We start from the raw sequence: 5,925 nt of genomic DNA, 5'->3' as shown, positions 1-5,925 counted from the left end.
ATGAGAGTCTTCCTTATGAGGAAGTTCCACTTGTGATTTTAGACTGGCAAGTCAAGAAGTTGAGAAACAAGGAAGTTGCTTCCGTAAAAGTGTTATGGAGGAATCATTTAGTTGAGGGTACTACTTGGGAGGCCGCGGCCGATATGATGTCCTGATATCCTCATCTTTTTCCTTCTACTCCTACTCTAGCTTGAGGTAATGATTTCCTCATAGTTTATTCCTTTTTTTGGGAGTCATGTATGTTTATGTATTTTTCATGCTTTCCTTATGTTATGCATGTTCATTAAAAGTTATGTTTTGAGAAAATGAGTCAATTGTTTGATTTTCCTCATGTTGATTGAACATTGAGTATGAGTTGCGTATAGACTTCATGAGTTGAATTGATGAATATGCTTTAGATATGCTTTTTGAGAGTAAATTGCATATGACCTCCATGAGATTGTGTTGAGCATGACTTTAGCTTGGAGAAGGTAGTTCCTCCTTAAACATGAGAAAATTTTGAAAATTTCATGCATTTTGGATTAATAGATGTAGTTCGTACTTCCATAAGATGCATTGAGTATGTTTATCTTGGAGTTGGTGTTTCCTTCATGACTTTGAGCATTTTGATGAAATTGTATGCATGATGGGATTTTAGAGTTAGATTCACCCTTTTATGATGTTTTGAGAATGTCCTAGCTTGTAGTCGATAGTTCCTTCTTGGTTACATGTATTTCATTGTTAGCTTGGGTTGATTAGTTCCTCTCCTACTCTTTTAGAACCATTTTACATCTCATTCGAGGATGAATGATCCCCAGGGGTAGATATTGTAACACACGTATCCGAATAAGGGTAAGGAGCCGAAATTCAGAACTGACAGGTGCCATCCACGAGGACCACTGACGGTCCGTAGGTGGAGCCTGTGGATTGACCATCCTCAGATTTTTCAAGGCCATGAATGACTACTAGACCTACGGGCTGTAGGTCGATCGACGGTCCGTGGTCTAAGGGTTTGTTGATGGCCTAAAAATCTCTATAGTTAGTGATGGTTGACAGGACGGACCGTAGGTCCATCCGCGGTCCGTCGATGAGGATTCAGTGGGTCACTACTGGTAGTTATATTTAGGGCCGGTTGGGTCTTTTCCTAATTAATTAGTTCCTATACTATGTCGTTTTGACTACGTTTAGTACCCCTATATAAGTCTTTTTAACCCCAAATTAGAACCATTTACTTCATTCTTCCAAATTCCCAAAACAAGATCAAAACCTCTCCAAATATTCTCTCTCTAGAAACTTCAAGAAGAAGAAGAAGGATTTACCCAGGGTTTTAAGCTAAGGATCCAATTTCTCCATTGAAGGCTAGAAATGTGACTTGAGGTATGATAGTTTTCATCCATGGATTCGTTCTATCCATGGAGTTCCCAAATTCCTCTATTTCAAAAGGTAGAATTCCCCACTTAAGTTAGGGTTTTCTTCAATCACCATGGCTATTCTCACATAATTGAATCAGTGAATAAGAACTATACTAATGAACTAGCTTGGATTGGCGAAATTACATGCCTTTCCATGGATAATGAGAATAAGTAAGAAAATAATATTTCGTGGGATTTATGCTTAGCACCGAGTGGATATTGACATTAAGATGGAAGCTCTACCATTAGTAGAGGTCAGGTTTCTAGAAGAAGTCTCATGAAATGGAAGCCTCCCGCTAGTAGAGGTCGGGTTTCTAGTAGAAACCCCTTATGCCATAACTATGTGCCCCCATTGGTTGATTAGCTAGTGGATCCACTTAAGCTAGAAGTTCATGGTTCTACCTTAGGCAAGTATAACAACCCTTTTCGGTGTGGAAGACACCGGGTGATCATGTTATAGCTCACATGGTCTCTATGTCGCTTAAGGATAATTCCCACAACAAGGCTAAAAGTGAACTAAGGTTACGTCAAGGAGTATTTCACATATTTTCAAAGGTTTAAAGGTGATGTTAGCTTGCATTGACCATGATTTATGACTTATGTTTTATAACTCTTTCATATGATGTTTTAGTTTCGCCAATTGCATGTTATGAAATGAAATGTCCCATTTTGCATGTTTTAAATGTTTATAAGCATGGCAATCATACTTGGTGCATTTTTGTACTAACACATACCCTTGCCTATATTTTTCCCAACTGTAGGGTCTGACAGACAGGGTTCCCATTTTAGTGGCTAGAGTTTGGACTTTGATTCTTCCCGAGCTTGGTGAGTCCTCATGGTTCGAGTATGGAGTTTATTGTTTTAGTTTCTTTCTTGTATTTCCTTTTTAGACATGATGTATGTTCTAGGCCAAAATTCATTCGATTTTAATAGATGGCTATGATGAGGCATGAGTTTAGACTTTCGCTTTTCGTTTTATAAAATGTTTTGGACTTAAAATGATTGTTTTATGCTTTAATGTTCTATTTCTTATGTTATGAGAGCTAAGTGGCTTGTATGGAGTCCTTCGGGGTTCTATACACCATGTTACATCTAGGGGGTACCCTTGGGTCGTGACATATATTCTCTTATGGTGGATGGAATTAGGCCTGTCACACTCTGGCAATAGATGAAATGCTTGAATTTGTGTAATGAATGATTGTCATGTCATGAAATCATGACAATCACTGGTATTGAGTTTTACAAAAAGATGGCTGATCAGAGGTACGCAATGACTCTTACCTTGATTGTATTCGCGGTGATCATGGGCTGGAGTAATTGCTCAAGAAATAAATGAATGCACAAACGTGTTGGTCAGCATGTTATCTTGCATGAACTACTATGCAGACAGATCCTCGCCACAATTCTCAAGTTGTTGCACGCAACTTTGCACGGTGGTTGATGAAAATCCAGAGTGCTTGTGGCAGGTTCTCAATGGGGGTGACTCCGACATAGGACTTAACATTAACTAGACTCAGGCATCGGCCCTCACTACCGCTTGCAAAGTTCAGACTCCACCTGCTAGCCGCTGCAACGGTAAGAGAAGAATATTCACTCTAAAATCTCCACATAAAACTCGTTAACAGAAAGTTCTTTAGTATATTATGTCTTCAACTATGACAGGACGTGGATCTGCATCACAAGGAGGTTCCAGTGATGCAACTTCAACCAATATGGCAGCTCTTTTTTCCTTGTTCTTTCTCTTTATTGCTTCTTATGCTTCAATAATCAACATCACCTAACTTTGTCTACCTACCGTAGACTTTTCAGTGCATTGTATCTACTATATTTTGATTAACTAATTCGGTCTGTCATGAAAATGGACTACTTCGTTTCAAACATTTGCTCATTTTAGTAGTCAGTTTTCCACCAGGGCCGATTAGGCATTGTATTGTATTTCGTCAATCACTATTGGTAATATGTACTCTTTCGTCCCAATTTATGTAATACTCATTCCTTCTGGGAGGGGGTAAGTGGGGTTGTAATGCTAGACGATAAAAGTTATATGAATATCCTTGGAGGATTTAAAAGGTTTTAAAGCAATTTCATTAAGTACCACAATGGTTGTGATATTTCTTAACATAAATAAAGATCAATTCTGATCTCATGAAAATAATTGAAAAATATCATGTACTAGTGCAATGAGTGCACGGAAGAGTCCCTGAGGACGAATAAATTGAAAAGGCCCTTTCTCACCTGCAACAAAGGAGGTGGTGACCAAGTGAAGATCTTCATGGCCTTACTACCATGGTATCGCTAGGAGGCTTTGTGTAATGCAACGACCTCAGTCAAGGACTTCAAACCATTTTAGGGGTGATCGGCATCATTGGTTATACTATAGTTGATTGATGCAAATCCTAATCCCATTCTGTGACAACTTTGAGTGCGATCGGAAAGGAATAAGGCCACATACATATTATTGATTATGCAGATACCATAAACTATGTCATTATTCCTTGAAATAGGATATTCCAGCCACCATGTATGAAGATAATGTTCCATGTATAACTCGATTGAAGGTAGGATACATTAAGGAGACTGGAGAAAATACATTTCACCAAAGTTCTTCTTCATACGTGATCTTTAACAAAATGGTGACATAGAAGTTCAATAGATCTGTTCAAGTGATGATTTTGCAGACTTACTTATTAAGGCGTTGCTAGTACCAACATTTTAGAAGTTGAGATATGAGATTTGTCAAGCCCCGAGGCTACCCCCAGGACGTAAACATATGACCTAGGATCACAAGTGAGCCCAAGCAAACCCTGAGCTAGCATATCATAGCATAGTAAGATAAACTGAAATAAGAAGTACTGTGCGGAAGCTTAAAACATGATGTAAAGTGAAATGGGGAATACCTAATACTGTCTGAATATAAAAGACGGTGAGTTTAATAAAAACTAGAAGATCAAACTCAAAACCAAAACTGAATATAACTATGTCTGAATAAAAGCCTCTAAACTAGAGATGCTGGGACATTCCCCCAGCTTACTCTAGCAAAACTGAAACTGAAATGAAAGACTGAATAATAAAGAAACATGTCTACCATCCTCGAAGAATGAGGACTCACCAATGATACTGCCGAACATGGATCGAGAACCGATCTACACATGATCTGAACGCTGAGGACCTAAACCTACATCACGAATGATGTAGCACAGAGTATGCATCAGTACTTGAAAGGTACTAAGCATGCAGGATAGGATAAAGCTGAACAAACATATAACTGAACAAAGGATACTGAGCAATGATATAATATGAACATGATAAAGAGACTGAGATATACTGAAAATGAACTAAACTGAATGCAATGACAACACCAGAATCTAACTGTGGGAGCTATTATTAACCGACATAAAATCACGTGAGCTAAACGTGGAATCCGATGTAAATGCCCAATCGAGAGGACCCAATATACCTTGTCGGTGGTATAGAGGCATGTCACGCTCCGAGCCTACACCCTGGGCAGGACTAGCAATCGAAGACCACTGCTGGCCCGAAGAGAACCCTTGTCCTAGCTTACTTAACTCAGCGGAAGACAATATTCATACTTATAATGATCAATAACACTTAACTGAACTGAATAATAAAATAACTGAGAATGTTTAAAGGTTAATCATTCAACTTGGCCAAAAGTGGCAACCCAAGTCTTAATAATAAGAAATGATAATGAAAAGACTCAAAGGACTAACATCTGACTACTTATGAAGCCTCTAAAACAACTGAGATGGATGTTGGGACAAAGCCCACTATATCCTAATGAACTAAATAGAAAGCAATGAAAATAGATCCTCCGGAATGCAAGGAGGCTCACCGACTAACTCTGAACTTCTCACTAGATCAACAGTGCACGGGAATGCTGATCCTAGTTACTTGTGTCTATATCATAAGACGATGCAGGACAACTGGCATCAGTACATTGAATGTACGAATATGCGATTTGGAATGCTAAAACAACATAGGCTTGAAAGAGATTCTGAAAGAAACACTTACCTTGGCTCTTCTCAACTCATTAATACTTAACTAAACTCATTTCAATATAAAGTAGTTTAAAACAAGTGCAATATAAAGAAGAGTTGTTTAAAACATGATGTCAACTCTGTGTATACACAAGCATACAACATAACTCTGAAATGTATGTAGGAATACAATAAACCAATGTATACAAAAATACAATAACATATATGGGAGTTTCACTAACCGACAACCATCACATAAGAGCTATAGTGATGATACAACGATCTACCTCACTCTGTCAGCGCATCCTACACTCGGCAAAAGGTATAGGACCTGAACAACTAAGTGGATCCACTAGTCTATTGTGAAAAGGGTTAATCTAAAAAGTATGACCCTTTTCTACCCATGGTGGCTACATGGTTTTATGGAGACGTGAGTTATCAAAACTCATGCTCGCCACCAATTCGGTGCTCAATACTACTCCCAAAATATACTAGCTCTTATGTTTTAAAAGACATACTTCTTCTGTGATTTGAGA

The 5,925-nt window shown here is 38.3% G+C and overlaps 1 pseudogene; it reads left to right on the top strand.

The window, feature by feature from the left end:
• The first annotated feature begins 2,640 nt into the window (after positions 1–2,640).
• On the top strand, positions 2,641–3,172 carry LOC125843584 (non-specific lipid transfer protein GPI-anchored 5-like; annotated as a pseudogene).
• Positions 3,173–5,925: the final 2,753 nt, after the last annotated feature.

The sequence above is a fragment of the Solanum stenotomum genome, chromosome 11, assembly GCF_019186545.1.
Source record: "Solanum stenotomum isolate F172 chromosome 11, ASM1918654v1, whole genome shotgun sequence".
In the NCBI taxonomy this organism is placed as follows: domain Eukaryota; kingdom Viridiplantae; phylum Streptophyta; class Magnoliopsida; order Solanales; family Solanaceae; genus Solanum; species Solanum stenotomum.
The sequence above is the reverse complement of the archived record's forward strand: the minus strand, read 5'-3'. Positions and strand labels throughout refer to the sequence as shown.